The 23,577-nt window shown below is 48.0% G+C and overlaps 3 pseudogenes; 1 reads left to right on the forward strand and 2 right to left on the reverse strand.

The window, feature by feature from the left end:
* The window catches only part of LOC139002594 (gamma-aminobutyric acid receptor subunit rho-3-like), a 46,077-nt pseudogene that overhangs the window by 7,000 nt on the left and 15,500 nt on the right, over nucleotides 1-23,577 (reverse strand).
* On the reverse strand, nucleotides 12,576-15,044 carry LOC139002095 (cullin-1 pseudogene; annotated as a pseudogene).
* LOC139004425 (serine/threonine-protein kinase PRP4 homolog pseudogene) lies at nucleotides 16,856-23,067 on the forward strand (annotated as a pseudogene).

Consider the following 23,577-nt stretch of genomic DNA (forward strand, 5'->3'; position numbering starts at 1 on the left):
AGTGCTATTACCTTTCTCTTCCCTACCTGTTCTGAGGTTCTCTCTTACTACCAGTTGATATGTTTCAATGGCATTAAACAATTTCATTACCAAGGGTAATAACAGGGACACTATATAGTATATTCTAAAGTTAAAATATATACATACTTCTTAAGCTGCTTATTGTCTTATATTACCACTAGAGGCCCGGTGCATGAAATTCATTCATGGGGAGGGATGGGGAAGGTGTCCCTCAGCCCGGCCTGCACCTTCTCCAATCTGGAATCCCTTGGGGGACGTCCAACTGCCAGTTTAGGCCCAGTCCCTGTGGGATCGAGCCTAAACTGGTAGTTGGACATCCCTCTCACATTCCAGGACCACCGGCTCCTAACTGCTCCCCTGCCTGCCATCGTGGTCTCTCCCTAACCGCTCCCCTGCTGGCCTGACTGATGCCTAACTGCTCCCCTGCCGGCCTGATCTCCCACAGCTGCCCTCCCCTGCCTCGACCCACCTCCTCCACCGGGACTAACCTCCTCCCCACCGTGGAGAGCTGCAGGACCCCCAGGCCTCACCGCACGGAGCGGCCACTGGGCCCCGCCTCCACTGTGTGCGTGGCCATCTGGGGTGGCCATCTTGTGACTATGTCACACGGGTGTGTGACGCCACCTAGGCTTTTATTATATAGGATGGCATAGCCCCTCTTTGGTATTTATTGTGTGCAATTAAGAGTTTTCGTTATGGCTGTAGAGTAGAATAACAGCTTCTCTGATGTTACAGCTTCATATACTTATTGGGGATTAAAAGGGAAAAGCTGTAAAAGTACTTCAAAAAGAAAGACACTGTTACTGTGTATGGTTTTAAGTCTTGAAATAAATGTAGGTAACAAGATTCTTTTTTTATGTGTAAATTCCTGATTTTTTTGGGGGGGAGGGGGTGGGGGCAACCAGGCAAGAGAAATGTTTCTCTGGCCTATGGTTCTTCAGGGAAGGTGAGGCCAAGGGAGGTATTGTGGATAACTATTAATGCTACACAAACCTAATTCTTTTTCTTCTTTAAAAAAGCAAATTTCTGTTTCTTAAAAACGTAGCTACACTGGAATATTAAAAATTTCAGTGCATTTAAAAATTCTTAAAAGCTTATTTCTATGCAGTGTGTTTTTCAGTGTAAGTATTCTGTCTTGCTTTAGAAAGACTCTAAAATATAACCAAAAGAAGGTAAAAGGTCAACTAGTATCAGACTTGCTTGGTAGGACTCAAGAAGTCTGGCGAGCACAAATAGAGTAATACTGGAGTCAATGAAGTGGCTTGCTGGTGCTGTTAGAATTTTTAAGAGGATAGTTGAATATATACTAATGGATACTTATGCCTCCAAATCAGAAGAAATTTCATTGCTATTATTATTATATATATTATATATATTATGTGCAGGAAACAATACTTTTGGATTTCTATGCTTCATATGTAGCATCACATTTTAATAGCATCAAAGTATTATTTATAATATTTTATGTGCCAAAGTTATTTCATCATAACAAAACTAAAGTGGAAAAAGCTATAAACTATACTTTAATATGTATCATTGTTCATTGCATGCATTTTTGTTTAAATATTGATTTAATTGAAGACTAAGAGCTTCAAAATACTGATTAAAAACATATATTTACTTATATTAAGAAAGGCAAAGAAAGAGGAGAAGGAGGAGAAGGAGCAAAAAATATCCTATATAATAAAAGGCTAATGTGAAAATAGACCAAACGGCGGAACAACTGAACAACCAAACAACAGGTCACCATGACGTGTGCTGACCACCAGGGGACATGTGTGGTACATGGCGGGCATTGGCCGCAGTGGGATGGTGAAGCAGGTGAGTGGGGGCACCAGACCAAGGCAGGGCACCAGTGGCTGTCATCAGGGTGAGCCTCTGGTGATTACTGAAAATTCTTTGCTCTGCACGCATGGTCACACCCAGTGCTTGCACCTACTGCCAGTGCCTGGTGCCGGTCCCGATCACCTGGAGCCATCAGCAGGTGTGAGTGACAGCTGCCGGTCCTGATGGCCCCTGAGGGCTTCTCCAACTCCCCCTGTTCCTGATGGGCAATCAAGGACAGCAGTTACCGCTCACACCCGCTGATGGCACTGGCCCCGCTTGCACTCACGGCTGGTGATGCCCCGCTCACACCTGCTGCTGGCGCCAAATCCGCTGCTCACACCCAGTGCTGATGCTAGCACCGCTTACACCTGCAGCCAGCACTGGAGCCGCCGCTCGCACCCACTGAGGGCATCCGGTGCCAGTCCTGATCACTCGGCACTGTCAGCGGGAGCAAGTGGCAGCTGCTGGCCCCAACTGCCCCTGAGGGCTTCTCCACCTCCCCCTGCTCTGAGGGGCGATTAGGACAGCAGCCGCCGCTTTTACCCGCTGATGGTGCTGGCCCTGCTCACACCCGCTGCTGACGCCAGCCCCAATCACTCCATGCTGTCAGCGAGTGCAAGTGGGGCCGGCACCGTCAGCATGTGGGCACAGTGGTGGTGGGAGTGGGGCTGACGGCAGATAGGGGACTGGGGGGAGACAGCAGGAGGGGGTGGGCAGGGGTGCGGAGGATGGGCCAACACCCATCCCTGTACCTACCACAGTCTTGGGGCCCACAGTTCCTTTCAAGGTGCACGAATTCGTGCACTGGGCCCCTAGTATCAAAATAATAATATAGTTATCTCTATGAGGTGGGATTACATAGGCTTTTTCTTTCAACTTTTCTAAATTCTTTTCAAATGATCTACAATTTATTCATTCATTCAACCATAGGTATTGAGCATTTACTATGTGCTAGAGATATATGAATGATCAAAACAAAACACTATCTTATCTAATAAAAGACAAAAAGGGTAATTGACTGTACCTTCGCTACGCTTCCCATTGGCTAATCAGGGTGATATGCAAATTAACTGCCAACCAAGATGGCGGCTGGCAGCCACGCAGCTGAAGCGAACAGGAGGCTTGCTTGCTCCAGTGATGGAGGAAGCCAAGGTTCCCCGCCTGCCTTGCTGCGGTCTGGCTCTGAGCTCCGAAAGCAACAAAGTTTCAATTATAGAAGCTAAACAAACCCCAGATGCCTGCTTTCAGCAGGCTGTGGCCTCAGAGCTGGGAGCGAGCAGGAGTCAGCTCTCAGCTCCAGTGACGGCAACAAAGTTTTAATCATAGAAGGTAAATAAGTCCCAGAATAAAAAAGAAAACAAGGAGAGGCTGGTAGCTTCAGTTGCCCGTTAGCATGAAAACGGCCCTCAGCCCCTCACCCAGGCTGGCCAGGCACCCCAGTGGGGACTGCCACCCTGAAGGGGCTGTGGGCAGCCTGAAAACAGCCATCAGCCCCTCATCCAGGCTGGCCAGGCACCTCAGTGGGGACCCCCACCCTAAAGGGGGTGTGGGCAGCCTGAAAACAGCCATCAGCCCCTCATCCAGGCTGGCCAGGCACCCCAGTGGGGACCCCCACCCTGAAGGGGGTGTGAGCAGCCTGAAAACAGCCCTCAGCCCCTCACCCAGGCTGGCCAGGCACCCAAGCGGGACCCCCACCCTGATCCGGGACACCCTTCAGGGCAAACCAGCCGGCCCCCACCCGTGCACCAGGCCTCTATTCTATATAGTAAAAGGGTAATATGCAAACTGACCCTAACAGCAGAAAGACTAGGAATGACTGGTCACTATGACACACACTGACCACCAGGGGGCAGACACTCAATGCAGGAGTTTCCCTCTGGTGGTCAGTGCGCTCCCACATGGGGGAGCTCTGCTCATCCACAAGCCAGGCTGATGGCTGCCAGTACAGCGGTGGTGGTGGGAGCCTCTTCTGCCTCCTCAGCAGCGCTAAAGATGTCCGACTGCAGCTTAGGTCTGCTCCCCGCTGGCAAGTGGACATGCCCCAAGGGTTGCAGGCTGCCAGAGGGATGTCTGATTGCCATCTTAGGCCCAATCCCCCTGAAGCAGGCCTCAGCCAGCAGGTGGTCATCCCCCAAGAGGTCCCAGACTCAGAGAGGGCACAGGCCAGGCTGAGGGACACCCCCCCCCCCCCCCAGTGCACAAATATTTGTTCACCGGGCCTCTATTCTTACCTAATAATAGACAAACATGTAAATTGACCATCCCTCTGGTAAGCTTACCAGCCAATCAGGAGAGTATGCAAATTAACCCAACAAAGATGGTGGCTAATTTGCATACGTAGGCGGCAGTGGTGGAGTGAAGACTGAAGGCGGCTCCAGCCAGAGCAGCGAAGCCAAGGCCTGGGTCCTGGGTGCCAGCGGAAAACCGGTGCTGGCAGCCAGGGGAAGGAAAGGCCTATTGCATGAATCACTTCATGCAACGGGCCTCTAATCTATCTAATAATAGGGTAATATGCAAATTGGTTGGGAAATCATCATGTAACGACCGATCAGCAGGCTGCGTGTGCAGAAGGAGCGGGTAGACGGGGACTTGCAGCATTGGTGGGCTGGGACTTGCACCACCTGGGAATGTGAGGCTCACATCCCCATCCCCTGCACCAGCCCAGGGCCATGAGGCACATGTCCCCGACCCTGGCAATGGGCCCTGGGACGTGAGGCTCGTGTCCCCACTCCCAGCAAAGGGAAAAATAGCAATATTAAAATATTTCCTCTAATTAATTCCTTTTTAATGTGCACAAATTTCATGCACTGGGAAACTAGTACTGGAGTAAAACAGAGCACTTCTTCAGGATCTAAATAACTGAATAGCTGTTGATCCCAGAAAGTCCTTGAGCTCCTCTGTGATGTAAATTTTGGTTTCTCTCTTAATGAGGCAGGCTTTTAGATAACAACTTAATAACCTCTGTCCAAGGAGGCCAGTATGGGGAGAGAAGGATGTGGTGAAGGCTTAGGGGTAGTGGGCAAGGTTAGAGACAGCTGGTCCTGCTGAGAAGCCTGAATTTTGATGTGTGATGGAAAAGCACAGGGTGGTTTTGAGCTAGGAAAGAATTCTGATTTCTTTTCTAAATATATTTTTATTGATTTCAGAGAGGAAGAGAGAGGGAGAGAGACATAGAAACATCAATGATGAGAGAGAATCATTGGTAGGTTGCCTCCTGCACGCCCTCTACTGGGGATCAAGCCCACAACCCAGGCATGTGCCCTTGACTAGAATTGAACTCAGGACCCTTCAATCAGCCGGCCAATGCACTATCCACTGAGCCAAACCAGCGAGGTCAAGAATTGTGATCTTTATGTTTTCAAAAGATCACTCTGCTGCATTGAGAGTATTCTGCAGGGGCCAAGAATGGAAGCAAGGCTTCTGTTAGAAGCGGCTACATGAAGAAAGGTATGATGTACCAGAGGTGGAGCTGGCCACCTGTAAAAAGATATTATTGGCCAAATGGGACCCTTGTTTGGATTCAGGTCTCTTCACATGTTGCTCTGTGGACAGTAGGTGCACTGTAATTCACTCGTGTTTATGAATTGTCCACATAAAAGACTTTACCTGTGCTGCTGTAGAAGGCAAATCCACTGGATGCACTGAACTCCTCAGTGAAGAACGAGAAAGGGAAATATGCTCATCGGTATTTAAGCACCTGTTTCCACTTCTCCAGTAAAGCATGAGATCCTCTTCATTGTAGGCATCTGAAACAAGAATATAATATTCTTAGAATAAGCTCTTATGAGGTCTCTGTATCCTCAGTGCCTGGCCCAATGCCATGTATATGTTAGGTACCAAAACATGGTTGCCAATACCCACACCTACAAAAATAAAAAATCTCCAAAAATTAGGCCCTCATGACTAGCATAGTGTGGAGGTTTTTCTTATGCCCACATGATGACTTAAAATGCTCCCATGGCTGTGTGCATTGAGTGACATCACAGCAGTGCTTCACAGTCACTGACCTGACCCCGGTCTCTAGACCGCTTTAGTTTTATCATATATAATAAAAGCCTAATATGCAAATTTTCCCCTCTATTGGGAGTTCGACTGCTCGCTATAATGTGTGCTGACCACCAGGGGGCAGCGTGAAACATGGCAGGCGTCGGTGACACGGCGCTGGCAATAGTGGACAGTGGAGGCGCTGCCAGCCCTGACAAACCCCGATGAGAGTGGGACTGTGGCAGGATGGTGGAGCAGGCGAGCAGACGGTGCCAGGCTAAGGTGGGTGCAAACGGGGGCCCAACTGCCCCACCAATTGCCCTGCAGAAGGTGAACAGTGGCTGGCAGGCTCTGATCATCAGATCCGGGTTGGGCCCTGGGCTGGGACAGGGAACTGGGGGTGAGTGGTGGCGACCAACCTCCCGTGGCACCCAGGCAGGGGGCTGCGACCTCCCGGTGGCTACCTGGGGGCAGAGGTGACAGAACAGAGGTGCAGTGAGAATGTGGGGTGTCCACAGAGCTTGCTCTCACTCCCCCTGTAACCTTCCCCTGGGACACCAGGCTCACGTGCCAGGAAAGCCCCGCACTCAGGTACCAGGTGCCCATGAGGAGCCCGCCCCACGCCAACACAGCTCTTCCGGGCCAGTTGGGCTCCCCATGGATTTGTGCAAGAGCCGGTCTGTGAGGCTGGCTGGGAGAGAGTGCTGCCCCCTGGCTTCCGTGCAAAGTTGCTGGGCAGCCCAGAGGCCCACACTGTGCCCCAGCCTGCAGCGTCTAGCCATGCACACCACATCTTCTTGTGGGGACTCGGGCTTCGTGACTCAGGCAGAGAGCAGCACATGGGGCCCCAGGTGCAGCCCAGGGTGCAGAGGTCAGCTGAAATCTGCCTTTCCTCACTAGACGCTCATGCTTCAATCTCGGGTCAGGCCTAGAGACTGTGCCCGTGCATAAATTTCATGCACCAGGCCTCTAGTCCTATCTAATAATAGAGAAACATGGTAATTAACCATAACTTTGCTACCCTTCCCATTGGCTAATCAGGGCGATATGCAAATTAACTGCCAACCAAGATGGCGGCAGGCAGCCAGGCAGCTGAAGCGAACAGGAGGCTTGCTTGCTCCAGTGATGGAGGAAGCCAAGGTTCCCCACCTGCCGCTGCTGGCCTCTGAGCTTGCACTCTAAGAAACATTGTTCCAAATATAGAAGCTAAACAAACCCCAGAAACCTGCTTTCAGCCAGCCAGCAGCTGCAACAGTGCTTCAATTATAGAAGCCAAACAAACCCAGACCTGCTTTCAGCAGCAGAGGTCTCAGAGCTGGAGCCGAGCCTCAGAGCTAAAGCCAGCTCTCAGTTCCAGTGACAGCCATAGAAGGTAAATAAATCCCAGAATTAAAAAAAAAGAAAGAAAAAAAGGAGAGGTTGGGAGCTTCAGTCACCTGCCAGCCTGAAAATGGCCCTCAGCCTCTCATCCAGACTGGCCAGGCACCCCAGTGGTGACCCCCACCCTGAAGGGGGTGTGACCAGCTGCAAACAGCCCTCACCCCCTCATCCAGGCTGGCCAGGCACCCCAGTGTGGACCCCCACCCTGAAGGGGGTGTGACCAGCTGCAAACAGCCATCATCCCCTCACCCAGACTGGCCAGGCACCCCAGTGAGGACCCCCACCATGAAGGGGGTGTGACCAGCTGCAAACAGCTATCATCCCCTAACCCAGGCTGTCTAGGCACCGAAGTGGGACGCCCACCTTGATCCGGGACACCCTTCAGGGCAAACCAGCGGGCCTCCACCCGTGCAGCAGGCCTCTATCCTTTATAGTAAAAGGGTAATATGCAAACTGACCCTAACAGCAGAAGGACTGGGAATGACTGGTCACTATGACACACACTGACCACCAGGGGACAGATGCTCAATGCAGGAGCTGCCCTCTGGTGGTCAGGGCGCTCTCACATGGGAGGAGCTCTGCTCAGCCACAAGCCAGGCTGATGGCTGCCAGTACAGCGGTGGTGATGGGAGCCTCTCCTGCCTCCTCAGCAGCGCTAAGGATGTCCGACTGCAGTTTAGGCCTGCTCCCCACTGGCAAGTGGACATGCCCCAAGGGCTGCAGGCTGCCAGAGGGATGTCTGATTGCCATCTTAGACCCAATCCCCCGGGGAGCAGGCCTCAGCCAGCAGGTGGTCATCCCCTGAGGGGTCCCAGACTGCAAGAGGGCACAGGCCGGGCTGAGGGACCCTCTCCCCGCTGAATGCACAAATTTTTGTGCACCAGGCCTCTACTCCTATCTAATAATAGACAAACATGGTAATTAACCATACCTCTGACACACTTCCCATTGGCTAATCAGGGCGATATGCATATTACCTGCCAACTAAGATGGCAGTCGGCAGCCAGGCAGCTGAAGCGAACAGGAGGCTTGCTTGCTCCAGTGAAGGAGGAAGCCAAGGTTCCCTGCCTGCCACTGCTGGGCTCTGAGCTTGCACTCTAAGAACCAATGCTACAATTATAGAAGCTAAACAAACCCAATGCTTTTAGCCCGCCGAGCTGGAGTTGCAACAGTGTTTCAATTATAGAAGCCAAACAAACCAGATACCTGCTTTCATCAGCCGAGGTCTCAGAGCTGGGGCCGAGCCTCAGAGCTAAAGCCAGCTCTCAGTTCCAGTGACAGCCATAGAAGGTAAATAAATCCCAGAATAAAAAAAAATAAGAAAAGGAGAGATTGGGAACTTCAGTCACCTGCCAGCCTGAAAACGGCCCTCAGCCCCTCATCCAGGCTGGCCAGGCACCCCAGTGGGGACCCCCACCCTGAAGGGGGTGTGACCAGCTGCAAACAGCCATCATCCACTCATCCAGGCTGGCCAGGCACCCAAGGGGGACCCCCACCCTGAACCAGGACACCCTTCAGGGCAAACCAGCTGGCCCCCACCCATGCACCAGGCCTCTATCCTATATAGTAAAAGGGTAATATGCCTCCCAGCACTGGGATCAGTGGAGCCACGAGGCCTCTAGAATCCGGGATCAGCGGAGCTGCGAGGCCTCCTGGCCCCTGGAGCAGTGTGACCGGGGGCAGTGCCCAAACCCCCTGATCACCCTGTGGCTTTGCCTGTGACAGGGGGCGGGGCCACAACCTCACTATCTGCCCTGCTCTGTTTGTGACAGGGAAAGGTACCCCAACCCCCTGATCGGCCCTGCTCTGTGCCTGATAGGGGGGAGCTCCCCAACCCCCTGATCGGCCCTGCCCTGAGTGTGACAGGGGGGAGTGCCCCAACCCCCTGATCAGCCCTGCTTTATGGGTGACAGGGGGCGGCACTCCAACCCCCTGATGCGCCCTGCTCTGTGTGTGACAGGGGGCGCTGCCCCAACTCCCCTATCAGCCCTACTCTGTGCATGACAGGGGGGAGCTCCCCAACCTCCTGATCGGCCCTGCTCTGTGCATGACAGGGGGTGGCACCGCAACCTCCCCATCGACCCTGCCTTGAGTGTGACAGGGGGCGGCACCCCAACGCCCCAATAGGCCCTACCTTGAGCGTGACTGAGTGTGGCATCACAACCTCCCGATCCGCCCTGCTCTGTGCATGACAGGGGGCAGCACCCCAACTCCCCAATCGGCCCTGCTCTGAGCCCGACCAGGGGCTGCACCTAGGGATTGGGCCTGCCCTCTGCCACCTGGGAGCAGGCCTAAGCCAGCAGGTCGTTATCTCCCGAGGGGTCCCAGACTGTGAGAGGGCACAAGTGGGGCTGAGGGACACACACACCCCCCCCAGTCAGTGCACAAATTTTTGTGTACCGGGCCTCTAGTAGATCTATAAAATTCTAAAATGAGTCCTAGCTGGTTTGGCTCAGTGGATAGAGCATGGCCCTGTGGACTGAAGGGTCCCAAGTCCGATTCCGGTAAAGGGCACATGCCCAGGTTGCAGGCTCGATCCCCAGTGAAGTCAGGGGGTGTTCAGAAGGCAGCCAATCAATGATTCTCTCTCATCATTGATGTTTCTATCTCTCCTTTCCTTTCTGAAATCAATAAAAATATATTTTAAAAAAATAATCTACACTAATAAAAGAGAAACATGGTAATTGGTGTACAACCGCTACCCTTCCCATTGGCTAATCAGCGTATCCTTATGCAAATTAACTGTCAGCCAAGATGGCGGCCGGCAGCCATGCACTGAAGCGAGCAGGGAGGCTTGCTTCCTCCAGGAACTGCAGACTCCAACGTTCCCCGCCTCACTTGCCGGACTCTCAACTGCAACTCTAAGCAACTATTACTATGTTGCAAATAAGAAGCTAAACAAAACTGGCTTTCAGTCAGTCTTGGACCGCAACATTGTATCCATGTTTTCAGCAGCGAGGCCTCAAAGCTAAAGCTGGCCCAGAATAAAAAAAAAAAAAAAAAGAAAACAAGGAGAGGTTGGGAGCTTTTAGTCAACTGCCAGCAGGAAAACAGCCCTCAGCCCCTCAGCCAGCCTGGCCAGGCACCCCAGTGGGGACCTCCACCCTGAACCAGGACACCCTTCAGGGCAAACCAGCCGGCCCCTACCCATTCACCAAGCCTCTATCCTATATAGTAAAAGGGTAATATGCCTCCCGGCACCGGGATCAGCGGAGCAGCGAGGCTCCCGGCACCGGGATCAGCGGAGCAGCGAGGCTCCCGGCACCGGGATCAGCGTGTCAGGGGGCAGCGCCCAAACCTCCTGATCAGCCCTGCTCTGTGCCTGATAGGGGGGAGCTCCCCAATCCCCCGATTGCCCTGTGGCTCTGTGTGTGACAGGGTGCGGTGCACCAACCCCCTGATCGGCCCTGCTCTGTGTGTGACAGGATGCAGTGCCCCAACCCCCCCGCCCCCACGGGCCCTGCTCTGTGTGTGACAGGGTAGAACCATAACCTCTCCATCGGCCCTGCCCCGAGTGTGACAGTGGTGGCGCCCCAACCCCCTGATCAGCCCTGTTCTGTGGGTAATAGAGGGTGGTGCCCCAATCCCCCTCCACGGGCCTTGCTCTGTGTGTGACAGGGTAGAGCCATAACCTCCCCATTGGCCCTGCCCTGAGTGTGACAGGGTGCAGCGCCCCAACCCCTTGATCCGCCCTGCTCTGTGTGTGACAGGGGGCGGTGTCCCAGCTCCCCTATCGGCCCTACTCTGTGAGTGACAGCGGGGAGCTCCTCAACCCCCTGATGGGCCCTGCTCTGTGAGTGACAGGGGGCAGCGCCCCAACCCCCCTGATGGACCCTGCTCTGTGAGTGACAGGGGGCAGCGCCCCAACCCCCTGATCGGCCCTGCTCTGTGCATGACAGGGGGTGGTGCCGCAACCTCCCCATTGACCCTGCCTTTAGAGTAACAGGGGGCGGTGCCCCAACCCCCCAATCAGTCTATCCTGAGCGTGACTGAGGGTGGCATTGCAACCTCCCGATCCTCCCTGCTCTGTGCATGACGGGGCGGTGTCCCAACTCCCCAATCAGCCCTGCTCTGAGCCTGACCAGGGGCTGCACCTAGCAATTGGGCCTGCCCTCTGCCACCCGGGAGCAGGCCTAAGCCAGCAGGTCGTTATCTCCCGAGGGGTCCCAGACTGTGAGAGGGCACAGGCCGGGCTGCCCCCCCCCCCCAGGTGCACAAATTTTTGTGCACCGGGCCTCTAGTAATAAAATAAAATTCCAAAATGAGTTGAGCTCATAAAGAATTTTCTTCTGTAATCCAATAGTGTTCCTGGTATAAAAGTTTCCAATGGATTTGGGAAGGAGGAAGGAGCATCTGTGTAGGAGACATCCATTGAGATTCCCAGCATTGTAGCCTCATTATGAAAAAGTGCAATCAATTTTAAGATGTCATATCAAAAATAGCTGATGGGTGAAAGTGATTGACAGGAGCTGGCTCAGATGTCCTTGACAGGGCTCTGATTAGGGAACCTATGTCTACAGCTGGTTCTTAGAGGGGAACCCAAGTGCACTTAATGAAAGACTGTGACTCATATGAGAACATAAATTCCAGAGTTTTCCAAATTCGGAAAGTCTTTGTCTTTTGTCAGTTTCCATTACTAACTGTTGGGGTCCAACCCCAGCAGGTCCAGGGGTTCCCAAAGGTGTGGATGGAGTCGGCGAAGAAGGAATGACAGGGAGACAGTGTTCAGTTGATCAGCAGCCTAGCCAGGTTCTCTAGCCAGGATCTCCAGCCAAGTTCTGTGTTTATTGTCTTGTTATCTGTATTTATACCAGCTGATTTTTTTAAAAAATATTTTCTTGATTTTTTACAGAGAGGAAGGGAGAGGGAGAGAGAGTTAGAAACATTGATGGGAGAGAAACATCGATCAGCTGCCTCCTGCATACCCCCTACTGGGGATATACTCGCAACTAAGGTATATGCCCTTGACTGGAATCGAACCTGGGACCCTTCAGTCTGCAGGCTGATGCTCTGTCCACTGAGCCAAACCGGCTAGGTCTATACCAGTTGATTTTATTTATTTTTATTTATTTTTTTTTTTTTTACAGAAATCCTTTAATTTTCTTTATCTCACACATTAAAAAATGAAACACACTACAAATGGTTTTCAGAGATTACACGCGGGTCCATTCAGACTCCTCTCAAAGTGTGGCCGACACTCAGTGCTGCCGAGACGGAGGCAGCTGTTAGCACGTAGCCGATGTATTGATGTAGATGCAGTAGCATGCAGCCCTCAGCATGACGGTTCATTCTCCTCTGTTCTTAAATTAGGTTAAATGGCGTCGGTCTCCATATTTACAGACTTGAAATGTATCAATCCTGAGCAGTTCTGATGTACATCTGAGACCGGCTGCTGGGAGTCTTGGTCTCAGTTTAAAAAGGGAGGCCAGTGGTGCAGGCAGCTGCTAGGAACTGGTCGTCATCCTGCCCACCAGGAACATTGGCCGCGGTGGCACAGTCAGACCTTCTACAAGGGTTAAGCCAAGTAACTGTAGGTGTCCTTTTCACCATCAACTCGCTCCAAATATTCTTTCTCGATCATTATATCAATGCATTTCTTGATGACCGGGACCCGTGGCTTGAACCGTGAGAACAGTTGAGTGAGCACCTCCCCAAGCAGCTGCTGGTGCTTCGGGACCTTCCTCATCTTCATGATCCTCACAATCGCCGCCTGGACCAGCAGTTTCCGGTCCTCTTCAATATTTTTGTGTGTAGTTTCTTGTTCCTGCTTCTGTTCGGTTTTCATTGGCACATTGATGTTAACCCTTAACTTCTTATTTTTATAACCAAGATATAATTTGATTAAGGTATCTGGCTTCAATTCCACCTCATCAACATTTGCATTTTCATCTTCCAAGACCAAAAACTTCAACTTCAATAAAATCTGTAGGATTTGTGCCAAAATGTCCATTTTGATTTGAGTGCTGTCCGTCAGCTGCTGCACCACGTAAGCACCTTCCGTGTAGTATTGAAGCAGGATTGCCATCTGGAATGTAGATGCCTGCAAAGTGTATCTGTTCTTGAAGCAGTTTGTGACCAGCTCTCCTTTGGAGAGTTGGTACAACCACGTCAGCTTCCTGCCGCTATGACGACTAGCGTAGAAAGCAGTGAATCACTGGTAGCTACGTTCCAGCTCTGATGGCAAGGCAAACGTGCAGGACTGCTGGAAGGGCCACGAGCCGGAGTTCGGCACCTGGATACTGAAGTCCAAGTCCAGTGGCTCTGAATTTGTCAGGTGCTTTTTGAACTGTTCATTTAAATCCTTGCTCACGCCAATGTCCTGAAACATCCGCTGAAGTTTAGAGGTATACTCAAACCCACATGTTTGCTTTAATTTGGAGATCATGCTTGCTTCGGCATCATCACTCGCACTGTTCTGGTGCATGAGTCTTTTGGCCAGCATCTTCGCATAGAACTTCTGGAACACATCCTTGTCCTCTATGTACTTGAAGACAACCATCACTTGATTGAGTGTATCTTCTAGTTCTGCTTCTTCTGGGTTCTTGGAACTCTTCTTCAACAAGGAGTCACAGTATCGAACCAGCAATTCGGGGGACTTACTGGATGAATGAGCCATCTTGGTGACAGCATTGTTGTCTAGGAAGCGCCCACAAGCCTTGTCCAGGGCGGCCACGAAGCCCGCGTTGTTATTGAATGCTGACATGACCAGGGCGTTGTACTTTTTATGAACATCCAGCACTGCCTGCACGTACATTTTGGGATTATTTAAAGCAGCTTCTCCACACTTTTCAATTGCTGCAAGACCCTGATTATGGATATGTGTCTCCAAAAGTATTTTCAGTTCTCCTAGGCCGTCCTGGATTCGAGATACAAGATTATACATGCGACTCAAATCTTCGTTTTTATCAGCATCCAGCAAGTTCTGAAACTGTGTGAAAAATCTCCAGGTGCTTCTCGATGAGCACCTGCTCGCACTTCCTCGCTAGCTCGTCCTGAGTGCTTTCGTGGAGGTAGACCTGCACTCTCCGTTGCTCCTTGAGCAGACGGGCCTCTGCCTTTTTCATGTATTCAGTAACTGGGCTCTGCTGCAAGAATTCAGTACTCTCTCTGGTATAAAATCTCTCTGTATCAGCCAAAAACTGAGACTCAAAGGATTCTTTATACACTGTTAACGTAGGACCCTTCGCAAATGCATCATCTTCATTCAGCCCCAATTCCACATAAGACTGTACAACTCCACTAATCAGTCTTGTATTGATGGTTTCACCATTTCTTTCCTTTTCAATCAGTTTTAAAACAGCATTGGTTACCTGTTTGTTCAAGGGCCTGAATAGACAATCTCTCCAAGTCACCAATGCTAGAGAATAGGTTTCATATATTCCTTTTCGTCCTTCATCACATTCACGGCGAACCCAATGTCTATTGAGGTAGGCACAAATTCCACTCAGAACTTTGCTGGAAAACTGGATATCTTCCCACTGCTGAGTGTAGAACTTCAGTACACTCTCATCCATCAAGTCTTCTCCATCCTTAAGAAGATTTGTCAAGTAATTCTTCAAAAATTGTTTAAGTCGTTTGTATAATTCCAAGCCGACAAATTTCGCTTGCCCCTTTTTCGATTTAGAAGGAGGGACGCCAGCCCCTCACGTTTGGTTTGACTGGTGAACACTCGTGCAGTAGCTATAAACATGAGTGTAGAGCTCCATGTATCTGGATTTTGCCATACTCTGTCTGGTGTACACCTGCTGGATTCCGGCTCTGAGGTCATCCCAGATCTGGTCAAGGCCAATCTGCTTCAGTCCATGGGGATTCCAACTCCTGTTCGATGACATTGTGAGTAATATTCTGAAGTTGTCCAGTACAGCAATCCTTATCCAAAGACGGAAAACTTCCCCTATTGTTGTTGATGTATTTTCCCTCCACATTCCGTGTGGTTCAGGGTTCGGGGTCTACTGATGGGTATTTGGGTGTTGGGGTCCAACCCCAGCAGGTCCAGGGGTTCCCAAAGGTGTGAACGGAGTCAGCGAAGAAGGAATGACACGGAGACAGCGTTCAGTTGATCAGCAGCCTAGCCAGGATCTCAAGGCCAGGAGCTCCAGCCAAGTTCTGTCTAGGACAGGGGTGGGCAAACTTTTTGACTTGAGGGCCACAATGGGTTCTTAAACTGGACTGGAGGGCTGGAACAAAAGCATGGATGGAGTGTTTGTGTGAACTAATATAAATTCAAAGTAAACATCATTACAAAAAAGGGTATGGTCTTTTTTTTTTTTTTTTTTTTTTTTTATTCATTTCAAACGGGCTGGATCCGGCCTGCGGGCCATAGTTTGCCCACAGCTGGTCTAGGATCTCCAGCCAAATTCTGGTGTTATAAACCAGTTGATTTTAATCCTAGCCATTCTATTCCAAAGGATAGGGCGTTTCTTATCTCCATTCCAAGGTTACTCTATTGTTCTATTAAACTACAAGGAAGTAACTGAAGGAGATTATCCTAAGTAAAGATTATGTAGTTTAAGCGTGATTGTTCGTAGTTAAAGTGATTAATTACCCGCCTGGCACTTAGTTAAGGGGTTTTATTCCCTCTCTAACCCCAGGGAAAAATCCCCACCTGGGGAAACAACTTTTCTCGGAGAGGTGACCTTGGTTAAAACACATAACGCTAAGAAGGGAAGCAAACATATTAAGAACAGCATGCCATTTACACCAGGTCCCTTGAAACATATGCTGTGCAGATGTTTCTTCCCTGCAGTGACTGTGTCAAGCAGCAAGGATGAACCAGCTTCCGGCAAATAACATTCACAAGAATGCCCCTGTATAGGGAGCTGTTTCTTTATAACCATTGTGGAAACCAAAAAATATATTATTATGAAAGCATAACTTTTTTTTTCCTGGATCTTTTCGAGTAACAATTTGCCATCATCCTTGTAAAGGAAAAAGAAAGCAACTACATATTTTGAATAAATACATTTTTAAACCCTTAAGAGCATGCCTATTTCCATTCAAGTTTGCAATGGTGTGCTCAGGTCGTGGGTGTGCACTGTGACAGGAAGTAAGACTTACAGCTTTCCAACTCAAGGGAACAATTCTGCCTGTCCAGATTCTGCTGGAATCCATAAAGCACGTGGCTGAAACAGTCATCCTAGACAAAGAAGAAGGAAAGGGAAACTGTAGATCATTGAACCATATGGCAACATGCAATTCTGAATCTCCCTCACTGCTTGCTGTTTCCTGTGCATTTCAGGAATGATGCAGAATAGGCATTGCCATTTTCTATCCAAATGACGCTGCCGGAAACAAACCCAGGAAGGCGGATGATTTCCCTGAGACACAGAGTTCACAGGTGAATTCCTCCTCGACTAATTGCTGCTGATCTCACCACTTCCCGGTCAGCTCCCTCTGTGTGTTCTGGCTTCCAAGTCTTCAGAGAAACACACTTCAAAGTGAGAATACTTTCAAATAGATTTAAATATTGTCTGCCTTTTGGAAGACCCAAACTTAAATAGTTTCTAGTGATAAAGGCTGGGTGGTGGTAATCAAAACCTATGGGTGAAGGTTTTGCTCACAAACCAGGTTTACCTGAGGAAATTCTCTTTCCAGAAGAGAGGAAAAAGCCCAGAGCATTTTCAGTTATACATTTATGAGCACAATGCATAATTCAGGTGCTATTAATTCAAAAGGCTTGCATACTGATGAGGACTGTTTTTCCACATTTTATATTCTGCTAGATTTTCCTGGCATCAGGCAGAGGCTGCGGTGCTACGATCCTACCTCAAAGTAGAAACTTTGTACCCACAATATCAGATCAGAGGTGCATAAAAGGCCCCCGAGCGAGTCTGCAAAAAACAAAGCCAACAGCTGCTCCCACCACGGTGCCCTCCAGTTAATCCGAGAAGCGGAACTATTTTATCTCCAGTGGGTCGACTTCTACTTTCATTAGTCAGTTAGCAAAATGCCATGCCGGGCAGTGTCTGGGTGACTCCGTGTCACAGAACGTACTTGTTTTGCCATATCCCTAGTACTTTAAAGTGGGAAGTATCTCTGAGCTTTTGAGTCTACCTCCTTCATGGCACACAAGAATAAATTTACAACCGAGAAGGCTGGGTGGGTAGTAGTAAAGAAAGCATTATTCACAACATTTGTTAAAGAGCAGCGAGGAAGACTATGGAGGGGGACTGCACTAATGGGGCTTTTGAATAAGGGAGAGGATGGGGCAGGGCTCCAATATAACAAAGGAAAGTGACCATTTTAGCCAAGGAGCAGGATGGGGGTCAGTGGATAGAAAATTACTCAGAGGGCCCGCTGGCTCCGTGGTTGAGTGTGGATATATGAACCAGGGGGTCACAATTCCATTCCCGGTCTGAGCTGGGAGCTCAATCCCCAGTAGGGGTCATGGGGGAGGCAGGCGATCAACGATTCTCTCTTAACGTTGATGTTTCTCTCTCTCTCTCCCCCTCTCCCTTCCTCTCTGAAATCAATAAAAATATGTTTTTTAAAAAAAGAAAGACAAGAGAGCACATGCCTATCACTCGGCCTCGAACCCTCAGCAGGCGCCACCCGCCGCTCCTCGCGCCCCACCCCCTCCGGGGAAGTTGCGTCATCACGCTCACGCGCCCGCCCTTTCCCCATGCACTTACATATCTGGATTCTTAGAGCGGGCTCAGAGCTCCACGGTGCTCTGCGCGCTGAGCACACGTGCGCCGGCTCTGCTCCCTCTTCCTCCCCTGACACTCGCCTCCACCGCCACCTGCCACCGCCACCGCCACCGCCGCCGCCACCGCTTCCACCACCGCCGCCACCTGCCTCCGAGGAGTCAGGCAGCTCCAGATGGCGGCCGCCGCTGCCCCGGCTCCGCGTCTGCAGGAACAGTCGGAGATGGAAGATGCTGATAATTCTGGGAAGAGTGTACACGAAGAAAATGGAGAAGTATCAGAAGACCAATCTCAAAATAAGCACAGTCGTCACAAGAAAAAGAAGCATAAACACAGAAGTAAACATAAGAAACATAAACATTCCTTGGAAGAAGACAAGGATAAAAAACGTAAACATAAGAAACGCAAAAGAAAAGAGGTTGTAGATGCTTCTGACAAAGAAGGTTTGTCTCCGGCAAAAAGAACTAAACTTGATGATTTAGCGTTGCTGGAAGACTTGGAAAAACAGAGAGCCTTGATTAAAGCTGAACTTGATAATGAGTTCATGGAAGGAAACGTCCGGTCAGGGATAGGGCTCATATTACAAGGTTATGAATCTGGCTCTGAAGAAGAGGGGGAAATTCATGAAAAGGCACGAAATGGAAATAGGTCTAGTACTAGATCTTCCACTACCAAGGGGAAACTTGAACTTATGGACAATAAAAATAGTACAAAAAGGCGAAGTAAAAGCAGATCCAAAGAATGGACTAGACATAGGTCTGATAAAAAGAAAAGTAAGGGAAGTGATAAAGAGAAGACAACTAGGAGCAAATCAAAGGAGAGGAAAAAGTCTAAAAGTCCATCCAAAAGAAGTAAGTCTCAAGATCAAGCAAGAGAGTCAAAATCTCCTACCCTTAGAAGGCGATCTCAAGAGAAAATTGGGAAGGCCAGATCTCCTACTGATGACAAGGTTAAGATTCAAGATAAAACTAAGTCAAAAGATAGAAAAAAATCCCCAGTTATAAATGAAAGAAGTCGTGATCGAGGCAAAAAATCCAGATCGCCAGTTGACTTAAGAGGTAAATCCAAAGACAGAAGGTCACGGTCCAAAGAGAGAAAGTCAAAACGGTCTGAAACTGATAAAGAAAAGAAGCCAATTAAATCTCCCTCTAAAGATGCTTCTTCTGGGAACGAAAATAGATCACCCAGTAGAAGACCTGGTCGTAGTCCTAAAAGAAGTTTCTCTCCAAAACAACGGGATAAATCCAGAAGAAGTAGATCTCCACTTTTAAATGATAGAAGGTCTAAGCAGAGCAAGTCACCTTCTCGAAATCTGTCTCCTGGTAGAAGAGCTGAGAGCCGAACCTTGGAAAGAAAACTAAGAGAACCAGAAAGGAGACGACTTTCTTCCCCAAGAACACGACCTCGTGACGATATCCTCAGTAGACGCGAGAGATCAAAAGATGCCACCCCGATAAGTAAGTGGTCTCCAACCCGAAGAAGAGCAAGTAGATCTCCCATTAGAAGGAGGTCTCGCTCCCCACTTAGGCGGAGCAGGTCTCCTAGAGGAAGAAGCAGGTCCCCTCGGAGAAGAGATAGAGGTCGGAGAAGCAGATCACGTTTGAGAAGGCGGTCTCAATCACCTTCAGAAGGTGGTCTTAGAAGTAAGAGCAGAAGCAAAGTAAAGGAGAATAAATTTAAAGGAAGTCTTTCTGAAGGAATGAAAGTTGAGCAAGAATCTTCATCTGAAGATAACCTCGAAGACTTTGAGGTAGAAGAAGAAGATGAAGAGGCCCTAATAGAGCAGAGAAGAATACAAAGGCAAGCAATTGTTCAGAAATATAAATATCTTGCTGACGATAACAATAGGTCTGTGCCATCTGAACCCAGCAGCCCCCAGAGTAGTACTCGTACACGGTCACCTTCTCCAGATGACATTTTGGAAAGGGTAGCTGCTGATGTTAAAGAGTATGGATGGGAAAATGTTGACACATTTGAGGCCTTGGTAAAAGCCAAGCATAATCTAATGACAGTTGAACCAAATAATGGGCCAGCTCAGAAAAAGCTGTTGGCACTTGATATGTTTACAGAATCTGATGATATGTTTGCTGCATATTTTGATAGTGCTCATCTTCGGGCTGCTGGCGTTGGAAAAGACTTTAAAGAGAATCCTAACCTCAGGGATAACTGGACTGATGCAGAAGGCTATTATCGTGTGAACATAGGTGAAGTGTTAGATGAGCGCTATAATGTGTATGGCTACACTGGTCAAGGTGTATTCAGTAATGTTGTACGAGCCAGAGATACTGCAAGAGCCAACCAAGAAGTGGCTGTAAAGATCATCAGAAACAATGAACTCATGCAGAAAACTGGTTTAAAAGAACTCGAATTCTTGAAAAAACTTAATGATGCTGATCCTGATGACAAATTTCATTGTTTGAGGCTCTTCAGACACTTTTATCACAAACAGCATCTCTGTCTCGTATTTGAGCCGCTCAGCATGAATTTACGAGAGGTGTTAAAAAAATATGGTAAGGATGTTGGTCTTCATATTACAGCTGTAAGGTCCTATAGTCAGCAGTTGTTCTTGGCATTGAAACTCCTTAAAAGACGCAATATCCTACATGCTGATATCAAGCCAGACAATATCCTGGTTAATGAATCAAAAACTATTTTAAAGCTCTGTGATTTTGGGTCGGCTTCACATGTTGCGGATAATGACATAACTCCTTATCTTGTCAGTCGATTTTATCGTGCTCCTGAAATCATTATAGGTAAAAGCTATGACTATGGCATAGATATGTGGTCTGTAGGCTGTACCTTATATGAACTCTATACTGGAAACATTTTATTTCCTGGCAAAACCAACAACCATATGTTGAAGCTCACCATGGATCTCAAAGGAAAGATGCCAAATAAGATGATTCGGAAAGGTGTATTCAAAGACCAACATTTTGATCAAAACCTCAATTTCATGTACATAGAAGTTGATAAAGTAACAGAGAAGGAGAAAGTTACTGTCATGAGCACCATTAATCCAACTAAGGACCTGTTGGCTGACTTGATTGGGTGCCAGCGACTTCCTGAAGACCAATGTAAAAAAGTACACCAGCTAAAGGACTTGTTGGACCAGATCCTAATGTTGGACCCAGCTAAACGGATTAGCATCAACCAGGCCCTACAGCATGTCTTTATCCAGGAAAAAATTTAAATGAGATGAAGAAGCTCCAATGGTTTGAGTAATTAAATACAAAGACTGAAGAAATTTCACAGCAGTTTATTAATGTAAATAAACTTATAAATATCTCTCCATCAAATTTGAGGAAGCATGATATATTTGAATTAACACCAAGGGTGATGTTTCTTTTAGAAATGATAGTTAATCTGTTTTGTGTCTTATGTGAAATTTCACTGTAGAACTGTTTTAACTGCCAAGACTGCACAAAAATATAGTGCTAATGTATATGGTTGCAGTTCACATAAAACACAAAAGCATCTTGTTATGAAATAAGTAGTAATGCTGGGTGGTTGGTTTATTTTTAGCAGACTTGGCTTCATTTTGGTCTTTGGGTAAAATGGCCAGAATAAATGCTGTTTATATTTACATTTTCCTAGGTCTGTGTGTGCAGGCCACAGCAGCATGCCCTTGGTGTAGTCATTGCTGAAAGGGGTCTGTTCCTTCTTGAGCCTGCCTGCAGGGATGGTCTCCTCTTTTAAAGCAGGTTGTGTACAACATTCAGTACACTGAAGGTAAGCTAAACCATCAACATCACTGGTGTTTTAAGATGTTATTTTATAGGAACAATGCCGGAAAGCTGGTCCATCCTTGCTGCTTGACACAGTCGCTGCAGGGAAGAAACATCTGCACAGCATATGTTTCAAGGGACCTGGCATACTGTTCTTAATATGTTTGCTCCCCTTCTTGGTGTTATGTATTCTAACCAGGGCCACCTCCCCGAGAAAGGTTGTTTCCCAGGTGGGGATTTTTCCCTGGAGTTAGGGATTAACAGGACTAAGGAAGAGAATAAATCAGTAAAACCCCTTAACTAAGTGCCAGGCGGGTAGTTAATCACTTTAACTACGAACAATCACGCTTAAGCTACATAATCTTTTTTTTTTTTTTTTGATTTTTTACAGAGAGGAAGGGAGAGAGATAGATAGTCAGAAACATCGATGAGAGAGAAACATTGATCAGCTGCCTCCTGCACATCTCCCACTGAGGATGTGCCCGCAATCCAGGTACATGCCCTTGACCGGAATCGAACCTGGGACCTTTCAGTCCACAGGCCGATGCTCTATCCACTGAGCCAAACCGGTTTCGGCAAGCTACATAATCTTTACTTAGGATAATCTCCTTCAGTTACTTCCTTGTACCTTAACAGAACAGTAGAGTAGTGACCTTGGAATGGAGATAACTAGCCCTAACCTTTGGAATAGAATGGATAGTATTAAAATCAACAGAACTAGATGGAGATGGGATTTTTGGGAAAGGTCAGATAAACTATGGACATGAAACAAGGAACTGTAGAAGGTCAAGGGAGGACCCAAAACATACCATGATGTGACTATAGAGGCATGCTTATAGGATCAAATGGTATAAATACAGATGTAACAGGAGAATAAAGAGAGAACCTGGCTATGCTGATCATCTGAACGCTGTCTTCGTGTCCTTCATTCTTCGCCGACTCCGTCCACACCTTTGGGAACCCCTGGACTGCTAGGACTGGACCCTGGCAGAACAATTGACAAATGAGGGATATTAGCTTTGTGGCAGAATTCCCTGCATGTGTGATACCTGATCTTGTTTTATTTTTTGGCATTGCAGCTGTGGCATAGTTACAATTTCTGTTCTGGTCATCACATTTAAAATTGGGAGAGTATGCGCTTGATGAATAGAGTACCTTCAGTGTACTGTTTCTTATTAACTTTAATTTTTAAAAATCAACTTGCTATAGACTTTATATACATTTTGTTAATTGCAGTTCCTAGTGAGATAGAAACAATGCATAGTTTTCATTTACTAAATTACAAATGTTGAGGCATAATTCTGAAAGTCCTCATATTTAAAAGTTACATAGACAACCTAATAAAATTTTTAACTATTTGTATGTCATTTTGAAAGTGTACTGCTTTATGGTAAAAGTGTTTTTCATTTGTTCATTGTTTTCATTATTTGTGATCATGTTGTCTTTTAATACAGGCATAAACCTTCCACTCTTGAACAAAGCAGCTGCTTTTTAAAGCGGTAATTGCTTCTTTACCTTTATTTCTTCTGTAAATGAAGCTTTTCTTTAAGAATGTGACTTTAAAGTGTTGTCTATTGCACAAAACAGTTGACACTCGCTTATTGTAAAGTGAAGATTGTTCTACTGCATGTGAAGTGGCCATGCAGATTTCTGTATGTTCTCAGTATGCATCACTAGATAATAAAGTCTTTTGTGAACAAGAAAAAAAAAGACAAATAGCTTCAAGTAAATAAAATCCAAAAGATAATCTTTAAAAAAAGAAAGAAAGAAAGAAAGAAAGGAAGGAAGGAAGGAAGGAAGGAAGGAAGGAAGGAAGGAAGGAAGGAAGGAAGGGAGAAAGGAGAAAAAAAAAAGAAAATTACTCAGAAGAAACCTCAGGGGTCAGGGGAGATCATGGCTAAATGGATCTAACAGGATTGTTGCTGAAAGCAGGCCTGGGTGACCAGACATCACCTTGGGCGAGGATGAGGACCCTGATTGGATACGCAGGGTGA

This window comes from Myotis yumanensis, unplaced genomic scaffold (genome assembly GCF_028538775.1).
Source record: "Myotis yumanensis isolate MYYU_CA2020_CCGP unplaced genomic scaffold, mMyoYum1.0.hap1 SCAF_2, whole genome shotgun sequence".
In the NCBI taxonomy this organism is placed as follows: domain Eukaryota; kingdom Metazoa; phylum Chordata; class Mammalia; order Chiroptera; family Vespertilionidae; genus Myotis; species Myotis yumanensis.